This window comes from Phlebotomus papatasi, chromosome 3 (assembly GCF_024763615.1).
Source record: "Phlebotomus papatasi isolate M1 chromosome 3, Ppap_2.1, whole genome shotgun sequence".
Classification (NCBI taxonomy): Eukaryota; Metazoa; Arthropoda; class Insecta; order Diptera; family Psychodidae; genus Phlebotomus; species Phlebotomus papatasi.
Window position 1 is genome coordinate 51,669,009 of NC_077224.1, and position 20,522 is coordinate 51,689,530.

At 32.6% G+C, this 20,522-nt stretch overlaps 1 protein-coding gene across 3 annotated transcripts in view; it reads right to left on the minus strand.

Annotated features, from left to right (window-relative positions):
• The window catches only part of LOC129807224 (protein gustavus), a 121,211-nt gene that overhangs the window by 33,962 nt on the left and 66,727 nt on the right, over positions 1-20,522 (minus strand). The window contains exon 1 of one of the 3 annotated variants that reach the window (XM_055856340.1): positions 68-172. The exons of the other annotated variants lie outside the window; for them this stretch is intronic. The gene's annotated coding sequence lies outside the window, so the exon portion shown is untranslated. Of the gene's footprint in view, positions 1-67; positions 173-20,522 lie in introns of those variants that run through there. 3 annotated transcript variants of the gene reach the window in all.

Sequence of the window (20,522 nt, forward strand, 5' to 3'; positions counted from 1 at the left end):
ATCCACAAAAAAAAAGGAAATTGTCAAAGGAATAAGAAACACTATAGGTATAAGAAAAAAAATTCACTCCTCTCTCTCTCTATCTGTCAGGATAATGCACAAAATATCCCATATACAAAACACATGAAAAGTTTATTCCTTTGCCACTGCTGCGACACGACTAAAGAAAAAGCTCTCCGTGGAATTGGTGAGACCTCTCCCAGTTTGCTTCTCATGCCCACTCACACATGCTCAGCTATGCTCTACCTCGAACACCAATACACACTCATATTCTCATCCATGGCCGACAATTTACACTTTGCCAGATACCAGGGCCGAATTAAGTGAACTTTACCCAAAAGGATTTGAATTAACTTCAAAATACTTGATTTTGGATTAACTGTATCAAGCGATCATTCGTTAATCTGATAAACCTAACATAAACATTTTAAGCCTAAAACCAAAAGCTAGTTCGAATGTTAGATACACGGCTTCATTAGTAAGAATAAACCCAGCACTGGTCACAAGTTCAATCTGCACATAACATCCTTAATCAATACTAAACGAATATGCTTTATTCCGGAAGAGTATATCTTTAGGTTGCAATTTTAAGGAATGTCAGCCTGCATTCTCCAAAAGGCTCAAAAAATAATTTTTTCCAAATATTTACCTACTTGATGATAAACATTAAAATATTTAGCTTTTATACAAGACATTAATTTACACGTAATTTAAGCCAAGTAATAGAACTACAGAATCTTAAATTTTATTTTAAAATCATCAAAGATCTAGAATTTGAGATGTCATAAAGTATCTGAACAAACAAGTCCTAATTTTCTAAACAAGCGGATTACCCCGCGGCAGTTAGGGTAATGCCCTAAACAGACTTACAGCTTAAGCCGAGAAACGGCTTAATAGGACTCTGATGAGGTAAGCCGATATGCCTTCTCTCACTTTAAACCGTATGTCTGTTCAACGAATAATGGTGGACTGAATTAACCAGTTTCAAAAATGTTTGAAGATTATTTAAATAATAATAATTCCCCAGAAAAGCTGTGCAAGGTATTGTGAGGAGGCTTCGCCATGACCTAGAACAAGGTCATGAATCAAAAAATCAAAAAATGGAGCGTATTGAGACCGAACCCGAATATCTTCCTGAACTGGCGAAGGATCGACAAGCGTGGGCTGCTAAAGTGAATGTCATAGGCCCGCGACTGCAATAGTGATAAGCGTTAGAAAACGATGATGATGATAATAATAATTTATTCAAACTCCACATTTCCCACCCTCCCATGCGTCGGCCGCTGTCTTATTGTTTATGACCATCTTCCGAAGCCAAACGGTAGAAATGCTTCTTCAATAGCTGTGTAATCTTTGAAACATTTGATCTTACAAATTTGTATTTTATGTTAACAATGGCAGAAACCTAGCGCAGGGGTGTAAGTGGGTTTTTTTGTAAGGTTAGAGTCTAGCCAAAAGGCTGATCGCGCTCTCTAAGCGGAAATTAGATTTCTGGAAATTTAAAATTAATTAAATATAATTATAATAATAATAATAATAATAATAATGCTGGCAAAACATTTCATGAAGGAACAAGCCCTTCCCGCAAGGGGATTTCTAGACATGCATTACTTTTTCTTGTACGGCATGAGGTTGTCAGTCTCAAGTCATTAAATAATCATTTTAAAATATATTCCAAATTTTAAGAAGTGTGACTTTGTTTGCAGTTAAAGGTGTACTGGGATTCTTTGAATTTTACGAGTGCTCAATAAATTTTAAACTTAATAAATAAATAATAATGCTGGCACAAAATTCCATGAAGGAACTAGGCCTTCCCACAAGGGGATTTCTAGACATGCATTATTATTATTTTTCTTGTACGGGATGGGGTTGTCAGTCCCATTCCCGTGGAATCAAGTGCAGTGAAGCTCACTGGATGCAATCCGAACACATTTAACGCCAGAAAAATTCCTGGTAACCTAAAGGGGATTCGAACCCGGAACACTTGCATCATAGAGCGAGTGCTCTACCACTTGACCCATTGAGTGCCCTAATTAAATATAGAAACATAAATTAAACAGAAAAATTAAAAATAAGACTAAAACATGTCCTTTTGGAGGCCTCAGTGGATCAGTGGATATGACTGTGAGGTCTCGGGTTCAAGACTGAGCAGCTGCAGATTTTTCAGCTGCTGTAATTGTCTCGAATTCGTCCAGGGAATGAATGGAAAAGTAATGCCAATGCATTGACAAAATGAACCGCCTAAAAAAGAGAGGTTGGTATAGGAAATAAGTTTCGACACGCAGAGTTCAGTCAAATACAAATACACAAATCTTAATCTTAATATTAAAACATGTCCTTTTACTACTGTTAATTTTCGTCATTGAAAGTAAATTTGAAATCCAAATGGACCCTCGTCAGAAGGAGCCCCAACAAGTTGCGGCAGGTGACTTCAAACCAGATAGAGATGTCACAATTTCATTTTAACAAAAACAGATTATTAGGACGAATTCATAAATTACAATCTTCTTGCGCTTGAGACACATAATTTTCCATTTATCTAAGATACTTTCTTGTCTTTTAGTGAATAAGATGGAACTAGCTTCATTACATACAAAAAGTAACGAGGTAAAATCTCGTTTGAGTTCGTTCGTGTATTCGATTTTTAAACAAAATAGGCAATATACATACAATTCTGATAGGGAACTATCAATGAGGCTATTTATACCGCCGCATTAGAATGAGATTAAACTGTCCTATAATCGGATTTTGGGACAATTCAATCTCAATTTAATGCGGCGGTGTAAATGGCCACAATAATCTTGGATATCTTTAGCCTCTTTAGTGCAATCCTTCAGGATCCTATAAGTTTAGTATGCCAGTAAGTATAAAACAATTTAAAGTCTTCTTTAGACCTCAGATTTCTCTTTGTAATATCCTCTATAGTTTTATAAAACGGATTTTAAAATAAGTCCTTTCCAAATCGAAGCATATGTTAGAAAATAAAAAAAATAATAATTAATTACAGAAATCAGAATGAATATTTCACCTTAACCTGTAGAGAAAAAAAAACAAGGGAGAACCTTATTTATTCTTTTCTATAAGACAACTCTAAATTTAGTATCTAAAATTACAAAATCGATATTCGTCGGGTCTTTAAAACAAAATTCGAAAAACGTTTTAAAAAACTTTATGGTTCCGGCACACCTTTAGATCAGGAAAATTTCATAGTCAAAATTCACATCCTTTTCTTTCTTTAAAATTTTGTATATGTCTATCCCACTCTTTCACACTCTTCTTCTTTTTACGAACGTCACATGAAATTAAATATAGTCCAGTCCAATTTTGAAGCGGAAAAAATGGGATAGACTCATGCAAATTTCTTAAGAAAGAAAGGGACGCGAAATTTGACTTCATAAAATTATATCGAGCTAAAAGGTATGGCGAAGGCATTAAATTCAAAAAGTATTCCTTTAGCATAACGTAATAAGGGGAATGAATGTCTGGAATTCTTAGTTTTAAACATTCCAAATATTGTAATGTTTACTCTCTACGAGCCTAGTAATAAAATCGTGTAATTAAACATCACTAAGCATGATAGAGGATGTTTCTTCCAGGATCCATTAGAGGTATACTGAAGGACTCAAAAATTGTTACCTCCTCAATAGTCCCTGGCCTTGTCGCAATATGGAAAACCTGTTCATAAACCTGAAGTGGGACCTTTTGGGAAATATAGATGATTGAATAGTGGTTCACAGGTAACAAGACCTATCCTAATCTACAAAAGGTATGAGGGGTGTCTCTTTCTTTTTTTGTTATCTCTATGCCTTTAGTGTTTGCATGGGTCTCGAGGTATCTCTAAAATAAAATTTTTACCGAAACAACACAAAGAAAAAGAGAAAGAGATTTTTATAGAGGAAACTTGGGAGGGATTAAGAGAACTCACTAATTTAGAGAGGTTTCGCATATACACAAAAAAAGTCTAATATAAAAATTTTTCATCATCCATTGGCCCAAGATGAAGAAACTCATCTCTCACAGTCTCTGTGTGATCTCTCTGACTTGAAATTCTGTTTCCTCATCTTTGAGGCATCTGCCAGAAATAGAAGACTTTTCTTTCACCATTTGAGATAAAAGAAAAAAAAACTACGATATCTTATGTAATATCAAATGAATCAATATAGACAGGCTATAACTATTTTTTTTCTCCTTTGACTTGATTCTCAAATGGTTATATCATAAATATAGAACTGTCACTATCATATGCGAAATAATTCCACTAGAATGAACATAAGGAGGATTCACTCTATCAAAGAGTGCAGTTGAAAGTACGTAAGAAGTCTTCTATGCTTTGTGTTGCTTCTTCTATCTCTAATTTCAATTTCATTTCACATAAACAGAAGAAAACACACACATACACACAGACACATGAACACTACAAGATCGTAATAAATAAATAGAGAAATATAATCAATCACCTATCTCAGTTATTAAGATGATAAGAAGGCTAAGAAGGTATATACTGAAGTATTACAGCTTACAATGTGGCAACAAAGCGTCTGCAAGGATTTTGCGTAGCAGTAGAGAATTTCTTGAGATGAAACTATACAAGACACACAATCCCAGTATCACGTTTTATATATGTTCATCTTCCATATATGCACGAAAACACATATTTATTAACTCTTCAACCTCTATGGTTTCTTCTCATTTTTTTTTCTGGAGATTCTTGCGTATTAGAATCACGGCTATAGGGGGAGGCTTTGAACTTTCGCATACAAAAATGATGTTCAAGTTCAGTGATTTTTTCTGACTACCATGCAAACTGTATGGATTCTCCAACTATGCCAAAAAAATGTCTTACTTATAAGGTTTATAATCCCACCAAACAAAATTCCAGGAAATCCTCAGATTTTCCTCCAGAGGAAAATGAAAATTTAATGGCGATTTATCCGATAGATGAATCAAGTTTCTATTATCGCACACGATTCACGCCATCATTGAACACCCCATTTTCACCGTAAATTTTGCACCGGACACTAAAAGTTGCACATCATTGTTTAAAGGGAACTCTAATCTACTTGATTAAACCATTTTTATATAGAATAAAACATTTTAATATCACTTTTTTGGAACTTTTCTGAGAGATGTTTTATTGACATTAAAAACCATTTTTTTGATTGGTTCTACGAGAATTTCACTCCGGAAACGGTTAAATCTGATGAATACTTTCTTAAAAAGTCCAAATATCACCAAATTTACACGAATCAATAAGTTTTTAAAGCTAAAAATTGACTAAAACTCTGCAAGCGAGAAGACCACACAAGATTCCACCATTCCTCCACGGAGCCGGATATGCACAAAAACGTTTGAATGCGCATCATTGAAGATTTCTCTGTTCCTGCAGCTGCAGGAATCGGGATTTAGCACAGATATTGAGCTTCAGCAGGTGAACAAGCTAAAATTTTCACAAAACAGCTTCTCACGGACAATTTCTTTTCTTTGTCATGCAAAACAACACAATAGTGAGGTTATGTCAAAGATTGTCAAAAAACCAGTTGTATACTGTATGAGCTTATTGCAGATGTGATTCTTTCATTGCACATTCAGTTTGTGCAAGCTTGAAAAATATTTTTATATCAAAGAAATGCAAAATTGCTTAATAATTACTCAACTGCAGCCTATTTGAGTCAAATTACTTCTTGTTTATCAACTTTACGATTTTTAAGTTTTCCTTTTTAGTGGTGGATCAAATCGGTAGATTACAATAGATGTGAATATGAGGGATCGTATCTAAAATGAAGTTTCCTGGAAAATATCTGAAAGAAGCAGTCTTCTATGTGCGATCGATGAATCTGAGTCAAGTTTGTGAATTTTGTTCCACCCACAAAAAGTGCCTGTTCAGCCTAAAAGATTTTTACATAAATCTGATTCCTAATAACCCTTCTACCCTTTGTGATAGTAGTTTTTCAGAAAAGTGATATTAATTCTGCACAATCGTATGAAATATTGCACAGCAAAATTACAGTTTTGGACCTGTTTTTATTTTTTGTTTCCTGAAACTAGGAAAAAAGGATTAGACTCTCAATTTTTTCAGGAAGGATGGGATTTAAGGTTAGCTATTACAATATATAGCCATATGTGAGATTCATAAAGGAATATGGGAGAAATATGAAGTGTCTGAAGGTAGCGTATGTGCGAACGATCAAAGCCTCCCCCTATTTGTAGAGTTGAAATTTTGAGGTTGAAGTTCAACAGCAAATCGGAAATCTTCATAATTCAGGGACGTGTTTCCGGCCAATTGAGTTATCCAGTGATTGGAAGTCCCTACTTATTACCGCTAAAGAGTAGATTTTTTTTGAGAAAGGTAAGCAAATTTTAAATATTAGTTTCTACTCACATAATACAGAATACAGAGTGCAATGTACTTTTTCTTTGGTAAGTCTACTGATAAGTAAACAAGAATTAAAAACTCCATTTGAACAATTCTTATAAAGAAGTCATTATGTTTATGTTAGAATATAAAAAAATCCAATGTGTAAAATGTAAAGGAGATTGAAGATGTTTAGACAACAGTGACGTCAGAATACTGTACGTCATAACGAAATTGAATTTAAACTTATTGTCCATTAAGCAAGGCAAGCTAACCAGATAATCTTCAAATTTTAGGGGGAATTGGAACAGTTATAAACATGAAGTAGTTATAAATACTTAAATTACTTTAATTAGATCTTTGACTTTAGAGACCGAAAACTTTGTGAATTCATAAGTAGTATAAACGGTAGAGACTTGTAGAGAGATCCTTATCCAATAAAGAATTCAGTAAGGAAATGGGAAAAAATAAGTCCAATTTATGTAAAAATAAAAATCAGTGTTTTTTTTAGTTTTAATATGCAATTTGCAATTACAAAGTTCAGTAGAAGGCGCTAAGGATATTTTTAAGTTCAATGCCTAGTTGCTAGGGGTTCGATAGAGGTGCTTTCAGGTATCCTTCCTTTGGAGTTGAGGTTCGTTTACATTGTGGATCGTTTTCTTTATCGTGCGTTACGAGTTCAAACGAATCTGTTGAAGGATTTGCTTAGGATCGAGGATTTGTGTCCTCATAGTAGAGTGACGATGCGTGATGCCAGAATTCACTCTTACGGTTTTACTCCTCTTGCAGAATCAGGCAGGAAGTCTGGGATGTTGGGGATCTTGGCAGATACTGTCATTCTATATTACCAAGTGTCCCTACATGCGTGGTTTAACCCTTTAACGACGAGACAGTTTTCGCTGACCGAAAATTAGCAATAAAAATGAAACCGATAAACAAAATCAGTAAAAGGTCTTACATCTAGCCTTAGAAAATCCAACAGAGTCTCATTTGGTGTATTTTTTGTGTCTATGAACGATAGGGACAAAAGTAGCCGAAAAATTAAAATAATTTTTTCTGATAATATCAATGAATGATAAATTTCGCTCTAATGAAAAATATTATGTTTGAGTATTGTAGTTTCTGTAACCAAAACTGTTTTGCTTAAAAAAAATTGGAAGTATAAAAAATATTTAAAATCAATTTTTAATATGAGAATTTAAAAATTCGTAATTTTTAAGCTTAAATATTTACTATATAGCAAATAGCCGTGGACTTGCAAAAAATATCCTAGATTCCTTCAACCTTCTACTTTGTAATTACGTACAAACTTAAGAAAAAATAACTAGGTAGTCAGAAAAAATTATTTTCTTTATGGGACACCGGTGTTCTAATCGTCCTTAAAGGGTTAAGGGTGGTGGGCGACTGAGTAAATCTGTAATCTTTTTGTCATGTCGAATTGCAAGCAATGACACAAGAGTTAATTATAACTTGTTTAGAATTAATATTAGTAATTCTCCGTTATGTGAAACCTGCAATACATACATGAACATATGATGTTCTACTGTCCTCGGTATATAGGAAATTGGGAACGATTCTTAGATCATGTTAGTGTCATGAGGGATGTTCTGTCAAAAAGCACGATAAGACAGTACCTAGAGCTTTGGCTAAATTAATTAAAGACTCTGATATATCTATTTAAAATTTGTCCGAAGCTTTGTACCGTTGAAGCGGTCAGTAGGTTATATATCGAGGAGCAGTCTCATGCACCGCGGCATACCTTCAGTATGAAAAAAACAGTACTTCAGAGTTGAGCCTTGTTTAGAAGTGAAAAATTTCACAAAACACGTTAGGAGTAACATAGGGTAAAGTGGTACAAGTTGGACAGTGGTACAAGTTGGACAGGTACAATTTGGACAGGGCTTTTTGTCTTGATAAATTTAGTACTTCATTTTTATTTGTATATTTTTAATGCTTTAGTTTTATAATTTGGTTCCTTGCGCTTGTAAACAAATTTTGTACTGTATTTATCGAGAAAAAAGCCATGTCCAACTTGTTCCGGCGAATTGTCCAATTTGTAACACTATGTCCAACTTATATCACTTTACCCAACTTTACAAAATTTCAAATGAGATTAATGGAAACAAAATTCTCCTTGAAGGTGTGGCTTATTTTACATTGGCCTGAGTTCTGAATGGCTCACCTAATTGGGGCACCTTTCAATTTAGGCTTTTTTCTTCTATTTTCAAGAGGAACTGGATCATACCATGATATAATATAGCCCATAAACGAATTGGAAAGCTGCATTACATTATTATTCCATTTAAAAATAAGAGAAAAAAGCCTTATGTTAAAAATGCCCCAATTTAAAGGTGCCCCACTGGCCCCACTTCACCCTAACCGACAATTGTTAATTTTGGAATTTATTTAGAAGATTAAACATTCCTATTTCTCAAAAATTTCACGACTTTATAAAAAAAAAGATAAAAATTTCACTTTTTTTACCAACTATTAATTTTGTGTTCTAACCCTTAACCAAGTAGAGTGTATACAAGTTTGTAAAATCATAAAAGTAGGTTTGAAGATAACAGCGTTAAGGAGAAATGGTATTTGCTATTGCAGGCTGGTAACCCAAAGAACCTTTGTAGCCTTGTATTAGGCATGCGTTTCATTTTTCTATTACTTCATCCTTCATTTGTGCACATTTTCTTAAAAATTCAACCAAAAACCAATACCTCAAGATAGTTTCTGTTGCACAAAGAGAATTCAAGGTATGAAATGAAAGAAACTTGAAAGAAATAAACATAAGCTCAATGCATACATACGGAGGAATATTGGTTATTACGTCTGAGTATGTATACGCATCATAATTTTTTATTTTATTTTTTTTTTATCTATGTTATATCAAGTTTATGGTTGTGTATAAAAGAGCGTAGTTGTAAAATGTCCTTTTTTTAAACCATAAGTCCTTCTCAGCTGTCTCCCTTTTTTTCTTGGAGGCTAAAGTTTTCGAGTCATATAAAATTTTGAAGAGAATTCCGTATTTAGAAAAGCTTTTACCTTCTCTCAAATTTTACATAAACCACTTCACACTTGGGATGAGACACATGGGACAGAAAACACCCTTAAGATACCATGTAAGATATTTCTCAATAGTGCTACATATATGATTCACAAACACTACCACTGTATTATTTAACTATGAAATTGATGGGTTATTCTTTGGGGGTTTCTGTGTAGTGTCGTATTGGTTTGAATTTTTATATGTCTGAAGGTTTTATTCACGTAACAAAGAAATGCGAGAAAAAAAGACGTCATGAGAATTTGAATCCTTTATGGGGGTATACCTTACTTCTCAGCTCAATTCATATAGCCAAAAAGAAATCACAACGACCCCTTTGAGAAATATATATATAATATTAGTTATATATATATATATATATATATATATATATACATATATGTAAATATATATATTTATATAAAATTGCGAGGTAGAGACACTTAAGAGACGTAAGAACATGAAGAATTGTGACATGAAAACAGGTTGTAGCACCTTCAACGGATATGAAAAGAAAATGTGTTGTTACTTATTCTCATATTGTATTTAAACATCACAAACAAAAGCGTGAGTAGAATATAAAAATTTAAGAAATTACATTACTATACAATACAGGATTAACACAAGTTGGATTACTTGAACAAGAAATAAAAGACATACACTTTTGCTGAGACATCTTTGACCAAAGTTTTAAGTCATTAAGGGTTAAACATAAAATGTGTTCTTCCTTTAAGATGACCCCATACCCCCTCCCCCCATTTTAGAAACCTGAATATACTGAAAACTTAACCTCCAACATAGTTCAATCCTTCTTTTCCATTGTAATTAAAGTGGAACGAAAAGCTAAGATAAAATCGTTGCTGGCACATTGTAAAAGCCCGTTCCAAGAATATACCCACAAAACATTAAGATGAAGCAAGGTTGTGTTGCTGCACAATTTTCTGATGTTATGCGGCTCTGGCTTCTCTTTTCTCTTATTTCCAGTGTCTTTTTAACTTTTTTTTTTATTTTTTATTTTTTTATTTTTTTGTTCTCCCCTGCTGCCTTCATCATTAGTCTGTGCCTTTTCTTCAACACCACACCATAATCCAACCCGGCCATATAAACAACAAAAACTCACTCAAGAGAATTCAAGTTCAATTCTACGCACAAATACCCGGCAAATCATGAGACATTGGAATTTAATTTCATTATGTGAATCAAAAGAATTAAGAAAATCTATTAATTTTTTTTTATCCATTTTGACCGAATATTTCTACATTCCCTAATTAAATTAGGCATTATATGCTAAAAATACAAAATAATGGCAAAATATTAACTGTGGGAAAGTCGTTGAAGATTTGAATATGGGCTTGGTTCTCAAAATCAATCAAAGTCAGGACGAAAAAGCAACCGATATAATTTGAAGTTAGAGTTATGCAAAATTGAACTCAAGATTATGCAACTATTACCCTTAATAACCAGCGCACAACAAGTTTTGTTTGTAAACATGTTTTTAAAATATCCCATGAGAATGAGAGAGATGACTAGATCTAGATCTCACTAACTCTCATTGAAATGTCAAAAACATGTTTACTAAATAAAAATTATTGTGCGTTGGGCATAATTTAGATATAAACAAAAATATTCTAATGCCTAAAATTAAAAAAAAAATCGTTGTAGGGGAAGGCTTATGGCTTTGCATTGCACACACTTTGGCTTCGAACACTTCATATTTTTTCTATATTCCTGTAATGAATCTGACATAGTGGCAATATTATTTTAATAGCCAGATTTAGGTCACACATTTCTTGAAAAAAAAAATTAGGCCAGATTCATTAAAGGAATATGCGAAAAATATGAAGTGTTCTAAGCCACAATATGTGCGAAGCTTGAAAACCTTCCCCTAAATTTAAAAAATAAATATTTTAAATTTAAAATAAATATTCTAAATTCAAAAAATAAATATTTTAAATTTATATATTTAAATAAAAAATCTTAAAATTTTCAATATTGAAAGGTTAAACAGGTCCTAAAGAGGAATTTTAAAATAACAGAATATTATTACTGAACGGACCCATAATGGCTCCGTTCAGTAATAAGCTTTCGAAGAGACAAAGACCTCTCATTCAGTAATAACCAGTAGTAACCGGTTGAGGTTTTCATTTGCCGATTCGAAGGTAAGTCCTAGAGAACTTACCTAAAAGCGTGTTGGAATTTCGAACGTTTAAACCGACGAGTTACACAAAGTGAGCAAGTTCATGAAAAGGACATTTATTTTTATAAAGTTGCTATTGAAACGTTCTGCTATCCCGAAATTCCACAAAACTTCACTAAGAATCACATTTCCACCAAACGTTTACACACTGTTGTTGACATTGTTGACGATTGAAGTGCCAAAATACCGAACTTCGAAATAGCAGAACAATCAGCGCTAAAGCGACAAATACGTAAACTTGCACTTTAGGCTTCTGGTAGATTTTCGAATAGATTTGGCTTGGCTTTGGAGTGGCTTTGTCTCTTCTCTTCGAAAGGTTATTTCTGAACGGAGGCAGACATTGCAAAGCCAGCCCAAACTCATTCAAAGATCTACCGGAAGCCTAAAGTGTAAGTTCACATACTCACTAAACTTTTGTTTAGTTTTGTGTAATTTCAGGATGGCAGAATGTTTGCCTTGCGGTTTCATTAAAATAAATGTCCTTTTGATAAACTTGCTTACTTTCGTGTAAATCGTCAGTTTAAACGTTCGAGCTTCCAACTGCTTTTTAATGTGATTCACATTAATTGTTGCTGATATTGTGTCCTAATGTGCAATTGTCGTCAAGCGCTTTTAGAAATCGATTTATTTAGTGATAAAAAAGTAGACTCGAGTCACAAAAATTGGTTTAAATAGATTAAAATAGCATAAATACGACTGATAATTAATGAGAAAATTAATGAGAATTGAGCAAATTTATGAGCAAAATTTGCTCATTAAATTTTCATCAGGTACTACTTGATTGCTGTCACTTGGATAGTTTTTGCACTACAATTTTCTCGTGATTAAATTGTGATAAAAAGTAGTGCTAATAACTACTATTTATCGCGCACGAGATGGAGAAAGGACAAAAGACCTTGAACAAGATCGGGGCAGAGAATAAGTAAGAAAAAAGCTAAACAAAAATGTGTTCGATCTACATTTTATTTTCCTTCATAAACTTATACGATTTCGTGGTCAAATGAGACGGTGGCCGAAATAATTATGGCTGTGCATAAGGAATCCGTCATTTGGGATTACAATTGCCGGGAATGCAAAAAAAGAGGCAGCCGATCTGATGGTTTTCAGGCCTTTTGCGACACATTGAGTCACCAATCGCCAGAACTCACATCTCAGTTGCGATTTGGGTGATATTGGCTCCCTCATTTTCGTAGTCTTCTTTTGAAAATAAAGCCCTACGATTTGAAGCAGCTCTTTAAATTTTTCCGAAGTCATCCGGAGAATTTCAACGACATGTGAAGGTCGCCTATCTCTCGCCCACAATCTCCTTTTTCTTACTTAGAGGATCCTTTCGCACGACATAAAAGTAGAGTACAGGAGGAAAACTTCCTCTTCTTCACTAAAATCGCACATTTTTGCTCAAACGACTGAAATGCTGCAAAAACAAAAACACTCATCTGACAACCCGTGTGCCATCGTGACATTGAGCAATTCTAGCAATGTGTCCTGACTAAATCAGCGATTTCGAGTGGTTCTAGAAGTTTTAATGAGCAATTTTTCACTTTAACTTTAATGTGAAATTTTCTAGTGTGTTAACTCCGTTAGATCTATCTTCGAATCGGTACAGAAAAAAACTCAACCGGAGAGAGCTCTTAAATCGGGAAGGTTATTACTTAAGAAAAGGAATATATGTCAACATGACATTTTTTCTATATGAAAACGAATATAAAGCGTAGCCCAATCAATATGCGTTTTAATATTTTCCACAGTATTTTTGAAAATACAAAAACGACTTTTTCAGTATAAAGGAATATGATTGGAAGAGAAATCTATCATATCTTTAAAAGTTCGTTAAAAAAATCGTTTTGTCACATTTTGCCCCACTCTCCTCCTTTCTAATCATATTGTAAAATTCCAAAGAATCTGTAGACCTCTAGGGGAGACCGGAGCAGAATTATTTAGGAAATATAAATTTTCGGTGCGTATGAAAAAATTCATGAATTAGGGTGATAAATATTCCAAAGAATAGGGAGAGAGGTATTTGCTCTGAATATGTTTGCTCAATATTTCTCCTTAGGCAAAGAGTAATATCCCACTGCCTAATTCTACCCCAGCTCCCCTTATTTAATATTTCTAAAAAGTCTCAGAGGTAGAAGTAACTTTCAAAATAAAATTGTCAACCATAATTTATCTCTCAAATCCACAAACGATATTGGTCGTTAATTAATTTTAAATCACAAAACTCAATTGAAAAATAATAAAAAAGAGGAAATAGCAAATTTTCCATCGATATCGTTTTTAGTGGAAATATTTTTGGTGTTCAGTGAACCATAGGGTCTAGGAGTATGAGTAAAATAATGACCATTCTCCCCTTTTTAGCGGTGTAATAGAGAATGAAACAGTGGGACAAAGTGACTAATTGTGTGGTATTTCTCCAACAAACATGTTAAATTCATTGAACCATAATTTGTATAAATCACACAAGCTTACACACATTCAATATCACAGACAAATATACAATTGCCACTTTTGCAATTTACGCAACAATTCACCAAATGACCGCGAATTGACAAACCTTTAATAGCTGATCCACGTTAGTACACTCTATGAATTTTAATGGCAAAATTAAAAGGATTAATAAAATTATTATCGAATCATATTCCAGCATATAATCGTAAAATATTTTGCGAAATATTGATTTTTTTTTTAAATATAAAGTATCAATACTAGTTCGAAATTAGAAAGGCATTCCATGAAAATTACCTTATTTTATTCACCCACATTCATTCATGTCGCATAGTTAAGTCTTTTATGAGTGCTTATACCTACGTACTTTGGTAGTATTAAAAAGTACCTTGACATTTTCATGCTCTCTCATTACACTATCATGAATAATTGCTCAATGATCTGCAATAAATGGTACCTTCCACATTGGGACACAAGATACCCCCCAAAAAATTGACATGGCACATTGTCTTTGATTTTCTCACCTTTTAACCTAATTAGCTAAGAAAAATACTTCTAGCATTAAAGTTTCAGAATTCGACTTTATTTTCAATGTAAGGCACTAGTCTCTTATTATTCCATTTACGAGATTATATTCATGTTGTAAAATCAACAACAAAAAACCTCTATGTAGACATAACACGACATATGTCAATATCATTTTTTAGTTCGATTAACATCTGTGTTCAAGAAACACTTTCACTCCAACTATAAAATGAATAAATTATCCATTTGTTTCTAATTCCTGTTCCAATTCTAAATGTTTCTTGAGAAAGGATTTAATTTTTGTAAACAACCGCAGACTAAGTTTTCCGGTTTATTGAAATAATCTATAAATTCAGCTATAAAACCCATTAGGAAAAAATTATATCATATCAAAACTTGCCACTATTTTCATACAAAAGTCACCAATTAACCAAATCTCAATCAACACATACTTTTTCTTTTTCTTCAAGGATTGCTGGAACAAAACATGTGCGTGGCATTAGATATAAAAAATCATTAACACGATATTAATTTAATAACCTGTGCTACGCAAAATTTATCAATTCCACTCACTTATAACTCCAAATGTGTATACAGTACACCTTATAAATTTTAAGAGACTGGAATAGAACGAAAAAGAACGTCTGTTTTTTTTCTATTTCCTTTTTTTTCGATGCTGTAATTAAGCAAAAGTCCATGAACTTTGAGATAAATTATATGAAAATTACGATAGATTTTACTTATGGCCCAACGAACAAGTGTATAATATAAAGAGTCTTTTTCTGAATTTGGGTATCTTTACTCTCTTCTCAAATGTATTTAACTCGCACAAAAACGATTAATGAGAAAGTCGACAAAAAGGTTAATAAGACTGAAAGAATTTCGACATGGCCAGAATTCTATTAAATCACTTCAAATGTTCCTTTTCAAACTAATTTATTGAGAAGAATTTATCATTAAAACATTCAATACTTTTGGATCGAACAATTATTAATACACTGCAAATTAATTTTTAAGTATTCGGTACACTATCTGACACAACAATGTCTCAAATTACTACATGAACTCCACAGAAAACAGTAATGTAGAATTCCTTGATTTTGTCATCTTCCAAAATTTCCACCTGCTACCCCATGGAAACCACTTTTCTAAACATATCCTCGCGTTTGATAGGATTTATAAGAACTGACGGCACACTGTTTATCCGTTCGGCCGTTACTATGCCTAGAAACCAAATGGTTAGAAATAGAGATATATGATCTTTGTAGGACCCCCCCATAAGTCGACCTTTAAACCATTAACATACCCCTAAATAAAATAATGAATGAAATTGAATTTCACTGTCCTGCTAAATCTATTTTGAGTATATACCGGTTTATTACCGATTAAATTCATCCACAAATCCAAAAACAATTCTGAACTGGGAAATTGTTTCAGAAGTCTGCATTTTAGAATATTCTTGACACTAGCAACATGTGTTCGCGCAAATAAAAAGGGATATTCGACAAAAATCAATTACGATCACTTGACCAATTCATTACCATTTGGAACTGATATAACCGAATAAGAAATGTCAAAATCTTTCCAAAAAATCTAAATAAAACCAAATGACATAAAAAATTAGACCTCCAAAGTGGTTGACATTTGATCTCCAGTAATTCAAAATGTCAATTTTCTCGGTCATAGGTTTGGATGAAATGTTCACTTGGATTATCTCTCAAACATATCCGAAAACCGTTGAAAAAGCTTGCTAATTTTGAGAAAAACCGAAAAGATATGGTTTTGGAGGGAATGGAGGGAGGTCATTGTTAAAAGGAAAATAATGTCTGGAGATAATGTTTTTTAATAGGGGTCACCGAAGACCGGAAGATGATATCTTTTACCGTTTAAGCTCTAAAGGGGTGAAAAGTTGGAAAAAAGAGGATTATATAGCCGCTCTCTCTTTGAATACGAGTAGTAAAATGTGCATAAAGGCCTCAAAACATTGGCAGGCAGTGTTCATCAAAAATTGCGTTTTTGACAGAATTTTGACGTTTCCACCTACAAATTTGCAGACGATTTCTTTCAAAAAACAATTATTGACAAAAATTATTCCCAATGTGTAGAGGTTATAAAATACTAAGATTATAGGATATTTCGAATTCTTTAAGATGGTTGTACTGACATAGGCAGTAAAAAAAAATCAAATTTAGCAAATTACAAAAAGCATAATTCAAACTTGATTACTTCTATCGAATTTGGCGAATGAAAAAAAAATCAAGTTTCATCAGTAATAAAATCAAAATTGGTCCCTAAAAAAATTTTGATCAGTGGAAAAAATAATTTGATCATTGATAAATTTAAATTAGAACCTTCTAAAAAGTAAATTCATCATAAGCAAAGGTATTTTTTCTCTGCTATCATGCCAGACAATGTTGACAGTTCTGCAAATTTTATTTAAAAAAAAATTAATAAAATTATTTTTTATTACCCAAAATTGAAATTTTCCTGATACAAATTGTCAGAAATCAAATGAATAAAATTGTTTTTAAACTGACATATACTTTTAACTGAAAAAAATGAGTTTTTACTGACTGAATTTACTGTTTTAGAGATTTTGATAATCAAATTCAATCCTTTTATAGACGAAAGCAAACTTTCCGCGACCGTAATTACTACTTTATTGACCGATCCCGAATTTTTATTTTACTAACATATGATTTTTTACATCTAAAACTTATTTTTTGTCCGAATAAATGTTTTACTGGTTATTTTTTTACCAAAATACTGACAATTATTTTAGAATACTTCAAAAATCTCCTAGTACCGATAAATTCGCGTACACATTCTAAAATAACAATGGGAAGCACAAAAATATTAAATTTTGATTTGACATCCAATTTTTAGAAATTGTTGTTTAGATGTGGGTTTTCTTAAATACCTACAAATACTACAATAGGAAATCCCGGAAATATGATTTTTTTGGAAAGATTTTCTCATTGTTTTAGATGGGAATGGAGAAAAGACCAGGAATAAGAACAAATCCTTCACTCAAGAGCAACTCAACAACGTTTTGAAAGCCTTTCGTCGCGGTTTCACTTACACTGTTTGTCTCCAATTAGAATCTTTCCCTTGTCTCCATTTGGATTAATTTGTTTCCAATAGAAGCATTTTGCACTCGCGTATTTTTCTTGTATTTAAAAAGTTTTCAAATTTTATTTAAAGAATTTTCACTAAACTGTAACATTCTAGAAGAGTCAAGGAGAAAATTTATGTAACTCTCCTCAGAAAAAATTGGAACTTAATGTGTTGAATCTTCTGTCAAATTTGAAGTGTCTGGAAATTGTTCTGAATTAGGACATTTACCCTAAATTGATGAATTCTTGATTGTCACATAAAAATACAATTTTCCTGCTATATATGCATTCTTCAAACTCAGACTAATATCATTATCCTCCTTCACAGTTAGTTAAGAGAAGGTTTTCGAGATGAAATTTCCGTCTAGTAAAAAATGGAAAATCTCGTTTCACAACATGTTTAGTGAATTTATTGAAATTAAATATTTTCTTACGGCCAAAAAGGTATGCAAATGAGTATTTATTTCTACATAGTATGTTGAGAGTATTCTACCATCACTGTGTGCAAAGGAAATTACGAAGAAGGAATTATTGCACTTGCCATGTTACACCTACATTAACTTGTGAAGAGATACTTTAAAAAGCAATTTGTCACACTGAAAATGGCATGAAGAAAAATTTTAGTAGTAGGATTATTTCTTAATCACTACATTTTTTTTAATAGTACTCAAGTGTGACGAAGAATGATAAGGTTGTGGTTAAATAACGCATAAACTCCTTTATCTAATAAAGTATTTTTTTTTATTGTCTTAAATTCTATCTATATAAATTATAAATCAATTTATGAATACTTCAATTTGCAGGAAAAGGTTTTCTTACTAACAACAGACCAACGCCCTAATTACATCTATATAAATGCAAAAATTCAACACATTTTTATATATCTCTAGCATTACCTTACTAAGTATCTTCTTACTTTACTTCATTTTCTACGATAAATTTTTTGACATGTTGAATAAGAATATCAGTTGATCCCTCTAAAATGAATGTAATTTTAGCATAATCTTCAAACCGTAACAAGTACACTCTCCATTTGCAACTGTTTTTCCGCATTTTTTTCACCTTTAAGTGATTCTTAGCTATTATAATAAAGTACAGTCGAAAACATTATCATTTTAGACTATTTTCTTTCGCAATTGTTCTATGTTCGTGAGTAGTTTTTTTTGCTAAGTAGTTTTATTGTATGTAGGAAATGCTCTTTTTATTATTTCTTTTTTTTTTCATTCTCTGAGAGTCTGAAAAAAAAGAATAATTCCTTAATCAGCAGCACATGAGATGGTGAATACATTTTGAAAAGTCTTTTATGCACATTGAGATCACTTCCCATGACGATGTATTAGAAATCATCACTCATTCTGGGGTTCACTGACAAATAATATTCACGCAGTTGAACAACCCAACCTGCAATTCTTTTTCCCCAACTTCCGAGTCTAACCTTTTCGTGGATCGTCAATTCAAATAAATGATTTCATTAGAATACTTTTTTTCTTTATATAATTTTATTCTCTTTTTCTCAAAGTTGAGCAAAATCTCAAAGACATTTCCTCCTAGAATTTTATACTTTTTACATTTATTTTTCACAAATTCCTTTCAAGTAAGAGAAAAGTTGCAAAGAACATAAATTGATATGATTTGGAAAAAAATATATATATAAATTCTCCTTGTCACATTATGGGAAATTTGTGGCAGTAAATAAACGAGGGATGATTTAAATGGTTGAAGAATTTAAATTGTCGTACCTCTCTCTTTCTCACACTCTCAGTGCCATAACACCAATTGGGAAATTGATGTTTGTGCGAAAAGTGGAAAGTTTAATTTTTGTAGGAAAAGTGCGCAAGTCCAAAAATTATGGTCAATCTAGATAGTTGTTCAACATAGCACTTGCAGCATAAAAGAGAAAGAAAGCAAAAATAAAGCAAAAATATTCTATATATATATATATACATCAAGAATATGGCGGGTATTGAATTTCACAAAATTTTCCCACTTTTCTTCCTCCTTCATGTCATTGTTCCACATATAAAATTCTGCAATTCATTTAACAAGGTGTCAGGAGAAATTATTTCCGAAAAAATGCACCAAAAGACCCCTTTTCACATATTACTGAAGGAATTTCAGTTCAATGAGTTATAATACGATGGCCTGACAAAAGCAGGAAAAGGGAGATTTTATTCTCAAATTTCAAAAGTCAATCTTACAACGATGGCAACAATACCACAAATTCCTTGAGATATCGATTTCAACCCCCTTTTATCATCACTGTCAGCAATATCTTCTCACACTAAGGAAATTATTTTGCTACTTGTGATTCACAGAAAATACGCATTAAAGAAGCTTATTTTATTAGGTTCCTGAAATAATGTAAACAAAACAATAAACTAAAATTTGAATTAATTTGTTTCGGAATTATTATTCGAAAAACGATTTTATTTCCATTCAAACGTCTTTTAGCCTAATAGTACTATTAAAATATTATTTTAAAATCTGGCGTTTGATTTAGGAATCTATCTGACCAAAAGGGATCTATCTGAAGCATTGGCTCACTTCAGAAAGATGTCCAGCGCAGAATAACTTTTGTTTTGTAAACATGTTTCCAAAATTTCCATGAGAGTGAGCGAGATGTCTAGATCTATATCTCACTCACTCTCATTGAAATGTCAAAAACATGTTTAGAAAACAAAATTTATTATGCGTTGGGCAATAACCCTCACATCAGAGGAAACAAAGCCACTACAAAGCCAAGCCAAAACTATTCGAAAATCTCCCGGAAGCTTAAAGTGCAAGTTTACGTACGTGCCGCTTTAGCGCTGATTGTTCTACCATTTCGAATTTCTGTAATCTTGACAC